Below are 20,488 nucleotides of genomic sequence, written 5' to 3'. Positions count from 1 at the left end.
CAACCAGTGAATACCACCACCGTTGCCACTAACCACTTCCAATACATATTACAACCTGTATCACGGTCAATGCCGCTGCTATTACTACTCTGTAAACACGACCACCATCTCTAGAACCAGAGATTCTACCGTCACCAACACCGATGCTACCTCACCGACACCCCCTCCCTACTCGACATTCTTCACATCATACTTCTTTTACCTTTTCAACCTTGTTTATCTGTTAGGGTTCCAACTCCTTCCCCTACCCTTCATCTTTTATTTCGACCTTATGTGCATGTTGCTACTTATAAAATCTTATATGTACTGGGAGTGTGTGTGTAGTAAGCGTATGCATATGTATTTTATATAATTCCTTAAATGTATGTACATGTGTATGTATGTATGTGTGTGTTTATAAGAGGGTGTTCCCCTTGTTTAAATGATTGCGTGTACAGACGTGTGCCTGTGTCGCTTTTGTACGTGACTTAGTAATTATGTAGTTGTCGATGTATACATTATATCGTGAGAAAGAGAGAAGAGACGAGATGGTAAACAGTTTACGAAAACGAGAAAAATCAAAAATCTGAGAATGTTTTTGTCATTGACGGAGAGAAGAGAAAGAGAAAACGAGAGAGTGTGTGAATGAATTAGAATTAGAAAGAAAGAGTGCAGGAGTAGGGTAAAAAAAAAAAAAAAAAAAAAAAAAGGATGAGCTCGTTGAACCGATCAAAACATTTCATCAGCTGGTTTATATTCCACAGGATGCTAATTTTTTGGTACTACAAACAGATGAGCTGATAACAGATTTTGAGATAGAGATACCTCAATATTTTCCCCTGAAATGAAATGTCCACTCTGTCGTTCATAACAGTGTTTTTATGTAGTTAAGGGTAATACCTACTGGATTACTTCATTCTTTCTATCTCTGAATTTTGCTCTCTCTCTCTCTCTCTCTCTCTCTCTCTCTCTCTCTCTCTCTCTCTCTCTCTCTCATAATACTATAATACTCTCACATAATAGATGTCAGAAAATTTATCAGGTGTGTAGGTCATGAAACTACCTACTTTTATAAAACATGAATCCTTATTTTACTGCAAGCATCTCATATTTCTGAGAAGACCATTTCAATCTACATTCCTTCAGTTGATGAGGTTGTTGGAAATTATTCAAATAACTTAGCTGTCACGTGCAAGCGAGTATGATGTGGTGGCTAGCATCATTGTTTTAGGTGTTTGCGTAGCTAGAAGTAGACATCATCTCAGTCCTCTCACCCTACCCAGCAGCACATCCAAGTAACAGGGTTGCAGAAGCACTCATTCAGTGCTCTTCAGATGAGTAGACGGATCTATTTCAAAAGGGGGGCACCAGTATTTTCTTAACGAAACACTAACAAAACACTTTGAAACTTGGGACACTGGTAGAATGTGTCATATAAAACATCTTTAACTCTTAGTCTTCTTAACAAAAAAAACGTACATCGCAAGTTATTTCATGTTAAAGTTGTCGTATTTCTGTAATTTCAACCAATCACTGACGTCTATTCAGCTGAATAGAGTTACTGCTGGCCGGTCATAAAAATGTTATTCCCTGTGACATATTTCATCCGGTTTAATCGTAATTTATATGCATATATTGTTTATATAATAAATTACGCTGTGCGTATCTATGTGTATAACAATTTTAGAGTTTGGATTCTAGAGTTAGGGTTAGTTTTGGGGTTAGGGTTAGGGGATTAATACGATATACACCGTTACAGCGCTAACTGTTTTCAACTGAATAGACATCAGTGATTAGTAGAAATTATCGAAATAAGACAATTTTTTACATGAAATAAATTTGAATACAAAAATTTTTTTCTGGGATCTATTTTAAAACGGGGGCCACATTTTTCATTAATGTTTTACGTAGTGTTTTTGGTACGGAAAGACTTTCAAACTTCGTATACTTATCTATTTTGTGTTATAGAAAAGAAAAATATTTTTGTATTCAAATTTATTTCATGTAAAAAATTGTCTTATTTCGATAATTTCAACCAATCACTGACAAGTATTCAGTTGTTTATATTTACTTCTTTGGCTGATTAAGCGATGTAAAGCGTATTTAATCTCCATACCTTCGTTTTATTTGCTTTTTTCATTTTAAATTTGCTTTAACCCTAACCCTAGGGTTAGGGTTAGGGTTAATTGTTTCAGAATCGTTTGTTTATGTAGTCGGCACTTAATATATATTGGCTGAATGGACGTCAGTGATTGGTTGAAATTACAGAAATACGACAACTTTAACATGGAATAACTTATGGATTTCTTTTTTTTTAAAGAAGACTAAGAGAAAAAGATGTTTTATATGACACATTCTACCAGTGTTCCAAGTTTCAAAGTGTTTCGTTAATGAAAAATGTGGCCCCCGTTTTAAAAAAGATCCTTTTTCTGTTCTATAACACAAAATAGATAAGTATACAAAGTTTGAAAGTCTTTCGGTACCAAAAACACTACATAAAACATAAATGAGAACTGGTGACCCCGGTTTGAAATAGATCCGAGTAGACTGGTGCAACATGAAAAGAAGTACCTTGGTCAAGGGTGGTACGTTGTGTTGCCTAGTCCAGGAATCCATGTTTTAAGATCGTCTACCCAATATCTTCACCACTAGGTCACATGCTTCACACGTAGTTGTTCAATACATAGCTATCTTATTAACCAAAAGAGCAATTTATCTCACATTTGCTTTACAATGTGAAACAGGAGCTAACTTTGAGCCCTTAAAGGCTCTTTAGGATCAAGAAAGAGGAAGAGAGACAACTAGATCTCACATAAGTTAATCATGTTCTTGTTTAATTAACAGAACTGCCTAAATAAAATAACTGCTATTGATGCATCATACTAAATGTATATACATCATTGAAAGGCATGCTGCTGTGGTTTTGTCAGAGACTTGAGTTAAAAACACATTGTATATCAAAGCGAGACGGACATCGTTCCAGCAATGACTCATAAGAATGACAGATATGTTTTGCACCACTTGTCAGTCCTATGCACTTTATTGTCACTTGCTAAGATGGAATTTGTGCTTTAATAGAAAGGAAATAATACATTCACTGATTTTGCAGAAAGTTTGACATGCTGTACAAAATTTAGTATACACAATTGAAATGGCATTAAATTAAAATCACCATCTATGTATCATAGCAAATATATATACACTGTTGAAAGGCATGATGCTGTAGTTTTTTGTCTAAGAGAAAATCTTTTGATAGACTTATTGTGTTGAAAGACACTTTTATTAGAATGAGTTGAACATTGTTGCAGTATGACTCATGAATGTAAGTGATGGAATGATGATGATGATGGATTCCTGTCATTTGACAATGAAAATTCAGTTCTTTGAGGAACTAAATTACGAGCTCCTGAATTAATATTTTAGTGGCTGAGCTTTCTATAAACACATGTAGCCTTAATGTAATTCCCAGACAGAATCTACAAGATTGTGTCTTTTGGAATTATAATCCATCTTCATCTTTCATCTTATCACATTTTCTTCACCCATTTATTCTTAGGGAGGTTGTGGGACAGAGTCCTTAAGCACACTTTCCATCTGGTCCAGTCAGAAGCAACTGCTTCCAATTGATCTGGCAAGATCCCCCAACTGAGATGAACTACACTCATGGATGTTATCCAGCCATCTTGTTTACAGTCTATCCCTGTGTCTCCTGCCAGTTGGTTTTTCCCATAAAACCTGTCTAGCAATTCCTAGGACATTCTTACCACATGTCCATAGTATCAGAACTGATCTCTCAGTTCAGAGAAGTAATGGCTCTACTTGGAGCACCTCTCTGATCTCTGAACTATGCACTTTATCAAGTAACACTGTTCTGAAGAACTTTTGGAGGAACCCATTTCTGCTGCTTGTATTTGTGATCTTATTCTTTCGGTCATTACACAAGATTCATGACCATAGGTAAGGATAGGTACAAACACCAAATTGAAGGTAGTATGTTTAACTTTTTGCATCCTATAAGTTTCCAAATGTTTATGGTTTCATTTGCACTGTCAGGTTTTGTTAAAATTTTCTATACTGATGGTTTGTAACTTCAATGAAAAATGGATGTGATTTACATTGTCATGCAAAACTACAACTGTCTAGAAAATGGGAACAAAATTTGATGGAGCAAATGAAATAATAACGATCCAACTTTTCTATATTTTCCAAGCAGTGTCGTTTATTTCTAATATTCTGTCATGGAAATGAGTGAGGGTTGGCAACTGGAAGGCCATCTAGTCATGCAAAATCTGCTTCAAGGAATTTCATCTGACCCATGCAAGCATGAAAAAGCAGATATTAAGATGATGATTTCATGTTCACTGGTTTCTATGCAACGGAATTTAATGCAAAATTTACCAGAGTGGAACTGAACCTAATACCACATTAATGCAAGGGGACCTTCTTGGCCACACTGCTATGCTAATTCCGCATATACAAACAAATGCCTATACCGCATATACAAACACTGCTATACCTATACCACATATACAAACAAAAAGTATACATATAAAAAGTAAAATGAACGAATCTGCTATTGTTTTCTAAATTTGTGTTCCAGTTGTTTGATCAAATGAGCTACCTACTCGTTGATTTATATAAATGGCTGAATATTCCTGTGATCCTTACACAAAATCAGTATTACACAGTAGGCTTCCACATAGTTTCCATCTCCTCAGTTTCACTCAAGGCTTGTGGAGGATCTGAGGTTAGGTAAAAAGAGACTTGCTCAGGAAGTCATTGGATCCTGAGACCTCATGATTGCAGAGCAAACTTCTTAACCATTTGAACATTCCTGTGCTCACATGCAATCTTGTATGTGTGCGCATGCACGCACAAACACTCACAAATATAAAAACACATATAGAAACACAAACACATACTCCTACACATATGCGCACATAGGTTACATCACCCACTTGCACCATTTTAACTCTATATACTCCATCAGACATACAAAACTATTCACATACATAAACACTATTTTCACCGGTATACAAAAATACACATGCACACACACAGAGCAAAATTATTGCTCTACACTTATATATCCCAGAAGGATATACATACTCAAGCATATACATGTATAGACAAACATATACATAGAAAAATTATTAATGTACATGTCTATACATAGAGAGGATACACATTCAAATACACACACACACACACACACACACACACACAGCAAAATTAATGATATACACATTTATGCACAGAAGGATATAGATATAGATATAGATATTTTTTTTTTTTCAAGCACACACACAACACTATATATAACTACCATTTCATTTCACAAGAGTAGCAGGCAGCCATTTATCCAGCAGGATATATTAGAAGCCAGCAGTTTGTGTTGCCCCTCCACAGCACAGTTGAACTTCTCATCGACCAGTTCTGTGATTGTTACATTTCCAACTTGGACATAAGGAAACTCCGCAGAATTAGCAGTGGGTCCGCACATTGCCAACACCACTAGGATGCCTTCCTTTGTTAGGCCACCTCTCCCCGTACCTCTTTCTTTTCTCTCTCACCTTCTCTTTCTTTCTTTCTTTCTTTCTCGCTCTCTCTCTCTCTCTCTCTCTCTCTCTCTCTTTTTATTTTTCATGTGAAGCTCTCTACTCTCTTTGTGTCTGTCATGCTCTATCTCTGTCTCAAGGGGTAGAATTTGGGTCACATAGAAATTATGTACATATGTATGCATGTTTGTGTTTGTATGTGTGTATGTATGTATATATGTGTGTGTGTAACCTATGAGAGAACTGATAAACATTATATAGTCACCACACATCAAATCGATCTATTTTAGTCAGACATATTGTTATGTAGTGTAAGCAGTGAAGCTGACAGAGAGACATAGGAAGGTGGGAGGGGGGAGTGATGATAGATAAAAATAGTTAGAGAATTGGAATGAAAGTGCTGCTGATGGGGGAGAGTGAAACATAGTAAGATTCAAATAAAGAGAGGGTAGAATAGTTGAACATTTGAAAAAAGACAAACATGCTGTCTCATTCAGAAAGTGAGATAGTCGTAGGGAAAAGGTAGAAAGCTTGAGGGAATTCAGTTGAGAAGGTGAGAAGAGAGAATGCATTCTTTGAGAATGACAAAATTGGGCTGAGAGAGATACATGGCTCTCTGTCTCTTAATTTAGTTTCAGATTTTACGATTGCACCAGTTAGCTCTGTTCTTCCATTTCAGATATTGTTTTGTCAATATTAGTTCTACTTATAGACTGGCTGGAATTGGACAGTTCTCACAGAAGTTTTTGCACTCTTTCAGATTTGATAACTCACTTGCTATTCATAGATTCCATCCTTACATACCAAAACACTATAAATCTTCATAATCATGTTATTACCAGTTTCCATGCGGTGTTAGATGTGTCATCACAGTTTGAGTCAGTATCTACTCACAAGTCATTGGACAATGAGTCACATATTTCAGTTCCAGCATGGCTTCTATGATTGGATACCCTTCCTATCAACAACCATTTTACATAGTGTACCAGGGTAATTTTTTATCACTTGCATAAACACTAGAGAGGTTTTCATGTCCTCAACAAGAATTACAGGGCCCTTCTCTAACCATTTTACAAAAAAAAGAAAAAGAAAAAAAAGAAAAGCAACCCATTCCATACACTGTAAAATAGTTGGCATTAAGAAGAGTCATAGAAACCAAATCAGACTTTGGGGCTGAACACAGTCCCCTGATTTGTCAGATTCTATTGAATCATCTACCCAAAACCAGTATGGAAACTAAATGTTGAATGGTGATTGTTGATAATGACAACAGGCTTACCATGTGTACATGAGTTAGTGAGTGTGGGGGAGTGGGGTGCAGGGATGGCTGTATGGTAAGAAGCTCCCTTCCCAACCATGGGATTCCGGATTCAGTCCCACTGCATGCCACCTCAGGCAAGTGTCTTCTACTACAGCTTTGGGCCAACCAAAGACTTGTAGACAGAAACTGAAAGAAGCTCGTCATGTGTGTGTCTCTGTTTTCCCTGCTCAACTGCTTGACAACCGGTGTTGGTGTGTTTATGTCCCATAACTTAGTGATTTATTAAGAGACCAGTAGAATAAGTACTAGGCTTTAAAAAAAAAAGTCCTGGCGTTGATTTGTTTGACTAAAACCCTTCAAGTAGTCAAATTACTGAAACAAGAGGTAAAAGAAATATATATATATATATGTATGTATGTATGTATATGTATGTATATATATATATGTATATATATATATATATATGTATGTATGTATATATATATATATATATATATATATATATATATATATATATATACAGACACACACAAACACACTCAAACATACAGAGCAAATGTCTATATGCATATATCTATGTATCAAGCTGTATATGCCAGGTAAAAGCACTACTGATGCCTTATTTCTAGTGAGACAGCTGCAGGAGAAATACCTAGCTAAGGATAAACCTCTGTACCTGGCTTTCATTGACATGGAGAAAGCCTTTGATAGGGTCCCCCGATCCCTTATCTGGTGGTCAATGAGGAAACTTGGGATAGAAGAATGGTTAGTGAGAGCTGTACGAGCCATGTACAGAGATGCTGCCAGTAAGGTGAGGGTTGGAAATGAGTACAGCAATGAATTCCGGGTAGAGGTAGGGGTCCACCAAGGTTCCGTCCTCAGCCCCCTCTTATTTATCATAGTCCTCCAGGCAATCACAGAGGAGTTCAAGACAGGTTGCCCCTGGGAGCTCCTCTATGCTGATGACCTTGCCCTAATTGCGGAGTCACTATCAGAACTAGAGAAGTTTCAGGTGTGGAAGCAAGGTCTAGAATTGAAGGGCCTTAGAGTCAACCCAGCTAAAACCAAAATCCTAATAAGTAGGAAGGTAGATAAAACACAAACCCCTTCAGGTAGATGGCCCTGCTCAGTATGTAGAAAAGGAGTAGGTAGTAACTCTATAAGATGTACCCGGTGCAAGCTATGGACACATAAGAGGTGCAGCAACATCAAAGGCAGGTTAACTAGCAAGTTAGTTTTTGTTTGTGGCAGATGTTCAGGTGCAATAAAGACTGTAAACAAACAGGAAACAACTTCTATCTCATTCCAGGGTGAAAAACTAGAAGTAGTCGATAGCTTCCGCTATCTGGGCTACCAAGTTAGTAGTGGGGGTGGGTGCGCTGAAAGTGTAGCTGCTAGAATAAGAATAGCCTGGGCAAAGTTTAGAGAGCTCTTACCCCTGCTGGCGACAAAGGGACTCTCACTCAGAGTAAAAGGCAGACTGTATGACGCATGCGTACGAACAGCCATGCTACATGGCAGTGAAACATGGGCTGTAACTGCTGAGGACATACGTAAGCTCGCAAGGAATGAAGCCAGTATGCTCCGTTGGAAGTGTAATGTCAATGTGAATACCCGTCAGAGTGTAAGTATCTTGAGAGAAAAGCTGAACATTAGAAGCATCAGTTGTGGTGTGCAAGAGAGACGATTGCGCTGGTATGGACATGTGGTGAGAATGGATGAGGATAGCTGCGTGAAAAAGTGCCACACCCTAACAGTTGAGGGAACCCGTGGAAGAGGTAGGCCCAGGAAGACCTGGGCTGAGGTGGTGAGGTAAGACCTTCGTACATTGGGCCTCACCGAGGCGATGACTACTGACCGAGACCTTTGGAAATGTGCTGTGCATGAGAAGACCCGGCAAGCCAAGTGAGATCGTTGCCAGTGCCCCTGGACTGGCTCTTGTGCGGGTGGCACATGAGATGCACTATTTTGAGCGTGGCCGTTGCCAGTACCGCCTGACTGGCTCCCGTAGAATTTTCGAATGAGATCGTTGCCAGTGCCCCATGACTGGCTTGTGCGGGTGGCACGTAAAAGACACCATTTCGAGCGTGGCCGTTTTCGTGCGGGTGACACGTAAAAGCACCCACTACACTCTCTGAGTGGTTGGCGTTAGGAAGGGCATCCAGCTGTAGAAACTCTGCCAAATTAGATTGGAGCCTGGTGTTGCCATCCGGTTTCACCAGTCCTCAGTCAAATCGTCCAACCCATGCTAGCATGGAAAGCGGACGTTTCTAGCCAAATCGACTACATCCTCGCCAGAAATAGGGAAAGAGGGCGGCTTATAAATGCCAAAACCTACCCTGGCGAAGAATGTACCCCACAACATAGATTAGTAGTTAGCGACTTTGGGATCAAGGCAAAATGGGTGCCCAAAATTAGACAGGCTTGGAGAAGAAGGGTGTGGAAGCTTAAAGACCCTGCAAACGGACAGAGACTTAGAGACAAGTTACTTGAAGCATTTAACGAAATAGAAGGGGATATAGCATCATACAACGTGGAAGACAATTGGAGATTTCTGCGGGACAACCTGTTGAAAGCCACCGACCAGATTTGTGGGTGGTGTAAGGTCCCCTCCCAACCCAGAGTAACGTGGTGGTGGAACAAGGAGGTAGACAGGGCTATTAGACAAAAGAAACAGGCTTGGAAGGACTGGAAGAACGGTGGTAGCAGGGAATTGTACCAATGTGCCAGAAGGGAGGCTAGGCGACAGGTTTATTTAGCCAGAGGGGAAGCAGATAAGGAAAGATTTGCCAATGTTCTGCGCCGTGAGGACCAAAGACTCGAGGTATTTCGTGTTGCAAGACAGTGTAGGAGAGAGAATAGTGATGTTGTAGGAGAGAAATGTGTTCGCATGGATGATGGTACGCTTGCATTAAATGAGGATGCAAAGAAAGAGGTCTGGAGATGCCACTACGATAGATTGCTTAATAAAGAGAATGAATGGGAGAAAGAGAGCCTGCCTTATGTCGACCCAATAGAGGGACCAGCTATCCGAGTTGATAGTACCAGGGTAGATAAAGCAATTAAGAGTATGAAGACCGGGAAAGCCCCCGGCCCATCAGCAATCACTGCAGAGATGCTCAAAATATCTGGCAGTGTTGGCTATAGCCTAGTCACCCGTATTACGAACCAGGTGATACACGAAGGAGTCATACCCTATGACTGGTGTAGCAGCATCATAGTCAACTGCTACAAAGGTAAAGGGGACGCTTTAGATACAAATAATTACAGAGGCATCAAGCTGTTAGATCAGGTTATGAAAGTTACAGAGAGGGTCATAGCCCAACTAATTAGGGAGCGAATCAATTTAGATGAGATGCAGTTTGGGTTCGTGCCAGGTAAAAGCACTACTGATGCCTTATTTCTAGTGAGACAGTTGCAAGAGAAATACCTAGCTAAGGATAAACCTCTGTACCTGGCTTTCGTTGACATGGAGAAAGCCTTTGACAGGGTCCCCCGATCCCTTATCTGGTGGTCAATGAGGAAACTTGGGATAGAAGAATGGTTAGTGAGAGCTGTGCGAGCCATGTACATAGATGCTGCCAGTAAGGTGAGGGTTGGAAATGAGTACAGCAATGAATTCCGGGTAGAGGTAGGGGTCCACCAAGGTTCCGTCCTCAGCCCCCTATTATTTACCATAGTCCTCCAGGCAATCACAGAGGAGTTCAAGACAGGTTGCCCCTGGGAGCTCCTCTATGCTGATGACCTTGCCCTAATTGCGGAGTCACTATCAGAACTAGAGGAGAAGTTTCAGGTGTGGAAGCAAGGTCTAGAATTGAAGGGCCTTAGAGTCAACCTAGCTAAAACCAAAATCCTAATAAGTAGGAAGGTAGATAAAACACAAACCCCTTCAGGTAGATGGCCCTGCTCAGTATGTAGAAAAGGAGTAGGTAGTAACTCTATAAGATGTACCCGGTGCAAGCTATGGACACATAAGAGGTGCAGCAACATCAAAGGCAGGTTAACTAGCAAGTTAGTTTTTGTTTGTGGCAGATGTTCAGGTGCAATAAAGACTGCAAACAAACAGGAAACAACTTCTATCTCATTCCAGGGTGAAAAACTAGAGGTAGTCGATAGCTTCCGCTATCTGGGCGACCAAGTTAGTAGTGGGGGTGGGTGCGCTGAAAGTGTAGCTGCTAGAATAAGAATAGCCTGGGCAAAGTTTAGAGAGCTCTTACCCCTGCTGGCGACAAAGGGACTCTCACTCAGAGTAAAAGGCAGACTGTATGACGCATGCGTACGAACAACCATGCTACATGGCAGTGAAACATGGGCTGTAACTGCTGAGGACATACGTAAGCTCGCAAGGAATGAAGCCAGTATGCTCCGTTGGATGTGTAATGTCAATGTGAATACCCGTCAGAGTGTAAGTATCTTGAGAGAAAAGCTGAACATTAGAAGCATCAGTTGTGGCGTGCAAGAGAGACGATTGCGCTGGTATGGACATGTGGTGAGAATGGAGGAGGATAGCTGCGTGAAAAAGTGCCACACCCTAACAGTTGAGGGAACCCGTGGAAGAGGTAGGCCCAGGAAGACCTGGGCTGAGGTGGTGAGGCAAGACCTTCGTACATTGGGCCTCACCGAGGCGATGACTACGGACCGAGACCTTTGGAAATGGGCTGTGCGTGAGAAGACCCGGCAAGCCAAGTAAGATCGTTGCCAGTGCCCCTGGACTGGTTCTTGTGCGGTTGGCACATGAGATGCACCATTTTGAGCGTGGCCGTTGCCAGTACCGCCTGACTGGCTCCTGTAGGATTTTCGAGCGAGATCGTTGCCAGTGCCCCTGGACTGGCTTGTGCGGGTGGCACATAAAAGACACCATTTCGAGCGTGGCCGTTTTCGTGCGGGTGACACGTAAAAGCACCCACTACACTCTGAGTGGTTGGCGTTAGGAAGGGCATCCAGCTGTAGAAACTCTGCCAAATCAGACTGGAGCCTGGTGTTGCCATCCGGTTTCACCAGTCCTCAGTCAAATCGTCCAACCCATGCTAGCATGGAAAGCGGACGTTAAACGATGATGATGATGATGATGATATATATATATATATATATAGGTAAGTGGTAGGTTTGCCTCGATCCTTCAGGGGTAGTCTGAAGCATCCAAGCAACCAGTGGATGTTTAAATCCGGAGGCACTCCTGGGGATCACCTGTATGGGTACCGTCTTGGGAGGAGGGCGTCCAGAGGCAGGTAATATGTTGCTTAAACCGTAGTTTATGTATTTACTTGGAGAATGGAGCATCAAATACAAGAAAAAGCATTTTCGTTGGACTAGATAGCCGTTGTTTTATTATGTGGAACTTGTGAAATGAGTCAGTGTGGAGGTTTAGGTTATGTAATGAGTCATTTTGTATATTATGTCTTAGTCACTTACGTACGTTTCGATGCAGCCAGTAGTTTTGCCGATCTCTTCAGAGTGTTGAAGGGTATATTCGAAGTTTGTGGTGTGCGAAATGTAGGAGAAGTAATTATTGGGTGTAATATATGTGGTGGTCTGATAGTAGTGATAGGTAAATAGAGCCTTACGTTTTAGTTGTTGCGTTGGTCTTCTTGTAAGGGGATATAGGGTGGGTGCTATTTAAGAACATTGTTCCAGTTTTAGTCAAGTGCATCTTCACGTAATGTTTGTGATTGCTGGATGCGCTGTGTTTTTATAGCACCGGCGGTGTTAGTACAGGGAAGCAACCCTAAATTTAGGTGAAAAGGGGGCCAACTTTTGTCTTATTCATATCTAGAAGTAAAGCTATTTTATACATATTTAGTTTTGCTTAAGAGGTGTAATGTATTATATATTAAATTATACTTAGAGAATGAGTATTTAGTAGCGTGAAGACAGATTAGACTAGATTCATATCTCCTGTTTAATAATTCGTTCTTAGCTGTTAGGATTTCAAGGCATTCTGTTACACAGAGATTGCACCGTCTGTTAGTTGGGTTATAGGAATTAGCTACTTTTAATATGTGCCACTTTAGTTTATATTCTATCTTATTGTTGTTTAGTTCCCAGATATACCTACTAAGCCCTGTAGAATTTGCCTTATTTCTGTTTTTAAAACTCGCTAGGTGCTCATTATATCTTAAACGTATTTGGTTACTCGTTCCCCCAATATAAGATTTAGTGTGGCTATTTGTTTGTACATCACATTGGTAAACTATATTATCTGTCTTGCACCTATTGGAGAAATTGCATTTGTTCCTACATTTCGCACACCACAAACTTCGAATATACCCTTCAACACTCTGAAGAGATCGGCCAAACTACTGGCTGCATCAAAACGTACGTAAGTGACTAAGACATAATATACAAAATGACTCATTACATAACCTAAACCTCCACACTGACTCATTTCACAAGTTCCACATAATAAAACAACGGCTATCTAGTCCAACGAAAATGCTTTTTCTTGTATTTGTTGCTCCATTCTCCAAGTATATATATATATATGTGTGTGTGTGTGTGTGTGTGTTTGTAAAATGTGTATAGAAACATTCAAACACACATGATTTTTAGATAGCACAAAATTGAAAAACATGAAGACAAGCCAGAAGACAAACAAGGTGGATGTTAAAGAAAACTGGAAGAATTCTTTAACATTTTGAGCATATGTTCTCCCATAGAAAGAAAATATTGAGAGAAAAGAACAAACGTGTCTCAAATGGTCATTGTATATCAAAATGACTACACCGAGATACACCACACACGCATGTGTGTGCCCCTCCCCGTTACTTACACATATGAGAAAGAGAGAGCACTATTATTTAAGTTAAAGCTGTATGCATACAAACACACACTCTATCAGAATATGTGACAAATGGATTTGTGTTGATTGTTAAAAAGTTGTACAGGTAGCAGATTTGAGAGGGTGTCTTTATCACAAAGGTAGACAGTGTGTGTATGAGAGAGAAAGAGAGAGAGACTGTGGGTGTGGCTGTCTTAATGTACTCTGCAGTATTTTTCTGTTTGTCATTCTGATATATTCTTTTATACTTTTACTTGTTTCAGTCATTTGAATGTGGCCATGCTGGGGCACCGTTTTTAGTCGAGCAAATCGACCCCAGGACTTATTCTCTGTAAGCCTAGTACTTATTCTATCGGCCACTTTTGCCGAACTGCTAAGTTACAAGAACAAACACACCACCATCGGTTGTCAAGCAATGGTGGGGAGACAAATACAGACACACACACACACACACACACACACACACACACACACACACACACACACATATACACACACACACATATATACACAACGGGCTTCTTTCAGATTCCGTCTACCAAATCCACCCTCAAGGCTTTGGTTGGCCCTAGGCTATAGTAGAAGACACTTGCCTAAGGTGTCACGCAGTGGGACTGAACCCGGAACCATGTGGTTGGTAAGCAAGCTACTTACCACACAGCCCCTCCGGCACCTATATTTTGATCTGCAAAGTGTGCATAAGAAGACAGTAAGTCATCCTTAGCATGTCACTGCAACTGTTTGAAGTTTGAGGAACATCACTGGAGAAATGTTCCCTTATTTTACCTTAAACCTTTATTTCTAATATTTTTTTTATTAACTTGATCATGGAGAGAGAGAGAGTGATAAAAGGTCAAGGCTGTTAATGTTGGTGTTTGTTGTTTATGTTGGTAAACAAAGTGGTCTTCTCCAATCATTCGATATAGCTTCTAGCTTGTCCCCTCAGCAATGAACGTAACTCTATTTTTTTGTTTTATATATATTTAAAATGATTTGAATAAAATTAAGTGATATAAGATAAGACAGCAGCTGAAGATGATGATGACGGTATGTCTGGTGTGTATGTGTGTGTGTGTGTATGTGTGTGTATATATATACACATACACGCCGTTGCCAGTACCGCCTGACTGGCTCCTGTAGGATTTTCGAGCGAGATCGTTGCCAGTGCCCCTGGACTGGCTTGTGCGGGTGGCACATAAAAGACACCATTTCGAGCGTGGCCGTTTTCGTGCGGGTGACACGTAAAAGCACCCACTACACTCTCTGAGTGGTTGGCGTTAGGAAGGGCATCCAGCTGTAGAAACTCTGCCAAATCAGACTGGAGCCTGGTGTTGCCATCCGGTTTCACCAGTCCTCAGTCAAATCGTCCAACCCATGCTAGCATGGAAAGCGGACGTTAAACGATGATGATGATGATGATGACATACACATGTGTGTGTGTGCAAATATATATATATATATACATATAAACAATTTGAAAAACCTACACGACTAAGTGAAAAGCGCTTCATTTAATATGTGACATTAATAAAAATCTGTAAATGTACAAACATCCAGGTTTCTGAGTACCTTAATTAATTTATATATATATATATATATATATATATATATATATATATATTACATACACACACAATATGATGATGATGATATATATATATATCATCATCATTGTCATTTAACGTCATGGGTTGGACTGTTTGACCCGCTAACTGGAGAGCTGCATATATACATATATTGTGTGTGTGTATTGTGTGTAGATATATATATTTGCACACATTCATAACAGTCCTGACATGACATTGCTTTTGTTGGATTTGAAGCAGCGCGCGCACACACACACACACACACACACACACACACACACACACACACACACATGCGTGCCACAGAGGGCTTTTCTTCTGACTTGCTTGACTGCTTGCTTTTACACGTGACTATCTGTACTTGTGTATCTTAACAGTTTAGCCCAGCGCCAAACATGGTTAGAAAAAGACATGTGAAAGCATGGATAAATAGTGAGAAAGATTAGCGCACTGGACTGAAAAGAGTCATAGTGAGTGGCACACGCACGCACACACACACACACACACGTATATGTATATAATGTATGTATGTTTATAGGTGCAGATGTGGCAGCGTGGTTAACAAGCTTGCTTCCCAACCACATAGTTCCAGGTTCAGTCCCAATGCTCTCTACCCACTGTCACAGCCTCCACTACTACCACCACTACTATGTCATTGTCATGGTTTATCACTCCCCTCCGCCACCTCTCTATCCCACTGTTTTACTTTATTAATCTCTTTCTCCTTCCCCTCCTCCTCTACTTTCCCCTCCTATGAAAACTCTTACTAATATTTTTTTTTGCTCCACTTTTATCTACCCCCACCCATCTTTTATGTCTACTTACATGGTCACTCAACCTGCTAGAAATAGCAGCTACATCTTCCTCAAACCACACTTCATCTCTTTAGAAAAGACCCATCAGAGGATGTAGTTTGGGGTTCTTCTGCAGATAGGAACACAAAGGGATGGTCATTGCTGGGATTCCTTTGATCCTAGGTCTTCCTGACCCAGGCTGATTTGTGACTAGCCAACAACAATAGCAACAGGAACAACAATCTTTACACTTAATACTATCCAAAAAGAAATGAATGTCACAACATTACACTCTTCTCCTTGTGTTCTTAATCTGAAACCTTGTCCCTCAAAATAACTGCCCCCCCCCCGGCCACTACACCCACCATTTATCTTGTCTGTCATTGCAAGAAATAGTTCCACACATTTGGGTGGGAGTCAGTATCTTATTACATATTGATCGTTTCCATTGGTAGATCTGTAAGAAATAGTGAATGGCAAAGTTGCAGGAATTACCCAAAGTCAATGACCGTTACTTGGGATCTTGTTCAAAACGGGGGCACCAGTATTTTCTTAACGAAACACTTTGAAACTTGGGACATTGGTAGAATGTGTCATATAAAACATCTTTTTCTCTTAGTCTTCTTAACATAAAAACGTACATCGCAAGTTATTTCATGTTAAGGTTGTCGTATTTCTGTAATTTCAACCAATCACTGACGTCTATTCAGTTGAATAAAGTTACTGCTGGCCTGTCATAAAAATGTTATTCCCTGTGACATATTTCATCCGGTTTAACCGTAATTTATACGCATATATTGTTTATATAATAAATTACGCTGTGCGTATCTATGTGTGTAACAATTTTAGAGTTCGGATTCTAGAGTTAGGGTTAGGGTTAGGGTCAGAACTAACGGGGATTAATACGATATACACCGTTACAGCGCTAACTGTTTTCAACTGAATAGACGTCAGTGATTAGTAGAAATTATCGAAATAAGACAATTTTTTACATGAAATAAATTCGAATACAAAAATTTTTTTCTGTTCTATAACACAAAATAGATAAGTATACGAAGTTTGAAAGTCTTTCGGTACCAAAAACACTACATAAAACATAAATGAAAACTGGTGCCCCCGTTTTGAACAAGATCCGTTACTTGTTTTACTGATGAGACCTGCAATGATGAAATCGCATGTCGATTTGAGCGGAATTTTTATTTATGCTCTTTGTAACATTTTAATCATATATTTAATCATATTGTTACAATATTTATCTTGAAATACACTACTTTTGTGTCAATTAATTTTGAAAATACTGAAGAATTCAGTAAAATAATTTGGCATTTTTAACTTGGGTTATAAACATGAAATTTTGATTGAATGTATTAATTTAGATCACTTTAACTGTTTTCTTACCATGTTTCTGTTGAAATACAGTTTTTCTTTCAACTAATTTTGGAAATGAAGAATTTAGTAAAATAAATTTGTCATTATTAAACAAGAATTTGGAACATGGATTAATATGAAATGTTGAGCATTTTAAAATAGAATACTTCGAAACAGTTTAACTTGTTAGCACCAAGGGCAGCCTCAGATGAGATGAATATCAATCGTATGTAATATCATAATAATTCTGTTTGTTCCTCTGTTACTTAGCCCGTCTGTAACACTTTCATGTGATTAGTTGAAGGGGGAGGGAGGAGGGGAGGAAAGGAGAAGTGGTGGTGAGTTAAATGAATAATTCTTTTTAACTAAGGTTTTTTTTTCTCTACTGCTTAGCCTGTTTGTAATGCTTTCAAGTGATTAGTTGAAGGGAAAGGCGAAGAGCAAAAGAAAAAAAGAGAAAAAGGGGGTAAGGCAAAAAGGGAAATAGCTGTGTATTAAGTCTATGCAGTTGTGCATAAATTATAGAAAGTGTATATATGAAGTGCATTAAGTAATCATTGTATTCCAATTTCCTTTACTTTTCAATGATTAGCAGATGAGCGACTATCTTTCCATACAGACACAACACAGGCTATGCTTTCAGGTTTTTTGGATAAAGTTTTCAGAAATAACCCAATAAGTTTACCATTAATTCCGTGAAATTTTCATGGGTCCAGCTAGTATTATATTACACAATCTTAATTGGCAGAATCATTAGCATGCTGGGACAAGATGCTTAACAGCATTTCATCCATTTTAACATTCTGAGTTCAAATTTAGCCGAGGTTGACTTTGCCTTTCATTCTTTTGGGGTCAATAAACAAAATCTCAGTCAAGCTCTGTAGGTCTATGTAATCAACTTACCTCCTCCCCTGAAATTGCTGGCCTTGTGCCCAAAATTTGAAACCTTGTATATTTCTGATGTTTCTGACCCATGTATTGTTGAAACAATTGTAATGAAGGAATATATAATACCATCTTCTATTTTTGAACTCTATATATGCATACACATATATTTTGTTTGCAAGGTTGTGGATGTGAACTTGTGTTTTGAAACAGATTTTGTTGTGTCCTGGGCAAGTCATTATGCCAGTAATAAACACACATGTACTGGTTTTATATATATATATATATATATATATATATATATATATATATCATCGTCATCATCATTTAATGTCCACCTTCTATGCTGGCATCATCATCATCATCATCATCGTTTAACGTCCGCTTTCCATGCTAGCATGGGTTGGACGATTTGACTGAGGACTGGTGCAACCGGATGGCTACACCAGGCTCCAATCTAATTTGGCAGAGTTTCTGCAGCTGGATGCCCTTCCTAACGCCAACCACTCAGAGAGTGTAGTGGGTGCTTTTACGTGTCACCCGCACGAAAACGGCCACGCTCGAAATGGTGTCTTTTATGTGCCACCCGCACAAGAGCCAGTCCAGGGGCACTGGCAACGATCTCGCTCGAAAACCCTACAAGGCCAGTCAGGCGGTACTGGCAACGGTCACGCTCAGGATGGTACATCTTATGTGCCACCCGCACAAGAGCCAGTCCAGGGGCACTGGCAACGATCTCACTTGGCTTGCCGGGTCTTCTCACGCACAGCACATTTCCAAAGGTCTCGGTCAGTAGTCATCGCCTCGGTGAGGCCCAATGTTCGAAGGTCTTGCCTCACCACCTCAGCCCAGGTCTTCCTGGGCCTACCTCTTCCACGGGTTCCCTCAACTGTTAGGGAGTGACACTTTTTCACGCAGCTATCCTCATTCATTCTCACCACATGTCCAAACCAGCGCAATCGTCTCTCTTGCACACCACTACTGACGCTTCTTATGTTCAGCTTTTCTCTCAAGATACTTACACTCTGACGGGTATGCACATTTACATTACACATCCAGCGGAGCATACTGGCTTCATTCCTTGCGAGCTTACGCATGTCCTCAGCAGTCACAGCCCATGTTTCACTGCCATGTAGCATGGCTGTTCATACACATGCGTCATACAGTCTGCCTTTTATATTTCTAAGTCTCTCTAAAGGGGACTACGGCAGCAGTACTGGATATTAATAGTTATCGCCAAGCTAACATGGCAGTCCAGAAAAATAGGACGAATGCTGCAGTTGATTAGCTCCAAGAGGCCATTGCCTCTAGCTAGCTATGTGACACACGAACCTGTATCCATATATATATATATATATATATATATATATAAAACCAGTTTATGTGTACTTGTTACTAGCATAATGACCTTCTCAGGATACAACAAAATCTGTAAAATATATATTACAAAAAGTAAAATATATATATATTTTAAGGATTAAATAAAAAGGAGCGGCTGTGTGGTAAGTAGCTTGCTTACCAACCACATGGTTCTGGGTTCAGTCCCACTGCGTGGTACCTTGGGCAAGTGTCTTCTATAGCCTCGGGCCGACCAAAGCCTTGTGAGTGGATTTGGTAGACGGAAACTGAAAAGAAGCCCGTCATATATATGTATATATATATATATATATATATATGTATATATATATATATATATATATATATATATATATATATATATATATATGTGTGTGTGTGTATATGTTTATGTCTGTGTTTGTCCCCGCCAACATCGCTTGACAACCAATGCTAGTGTGTTTACGTCCCCGTAACTTAGCGGTTCAGCAAAAGAGACCGATAGAATAAGTACTAGGCTTACAAACAATAAGTCCTGGGATCGATTTGCTCGACTAAAGGCAGTGCTCCAGCGTGGCCGCAGTCAAATGACTGAAACAAGTAAGGAGGATATACATATATATATATATATATATATATATATATATATATGCACACATATATATACATACATATATATATATATATATATATATGTCCAATGGGTAACAAAATGCTTGTGTAAACACCAGATTAATACTTGGAAGGTCTAAAATACTTTAAATCTCCAATTTACTAATCAGTAGAAGTAATTCTACAGAAGAGTTGGCTCTGAGTTGAGAACTGTGCATGTTGAGCATATAATAAAGAGATGAAGCAATGGACCAACACTTAGATATATATGATATTATAACACTGGTATCATTTATAAAAGATGTTACACAAGCATAACCCTAAATGTTTCC

General features: G+C 39.6%; 1 protein-coding gene across 3 annotated transcripts in view; it reads left to right on the top strand.

The window, feature by feature from the left end:
- LOC106868412 (uncharacterized) overlaps window positions 1-20,488 on the top strand; it is a 148,342-nt gene that overhangs the window by 89,743 nt on the left and 38,111 nt on the right. The gene's annotated exons all lie outside the window — the stretch shown is intronic.

This window comes from Octopus bimaculoides, chromosome 2 (genome assembly GCF_046866305.1).
Source record: "Octopus bimaculoides isolate indiv1 chromosome 2, ASM4686630v1, whole genome shotgun sequence".
NCBI lineage: Eukaryota > Metazoa > Mollusca > Cephalopoda > Octopoda > Octopodidae > Octopus > Octopus bimaculoides.
This window is presented reverse-complemented; position numbering and strand designations above follow the sequence as displayed.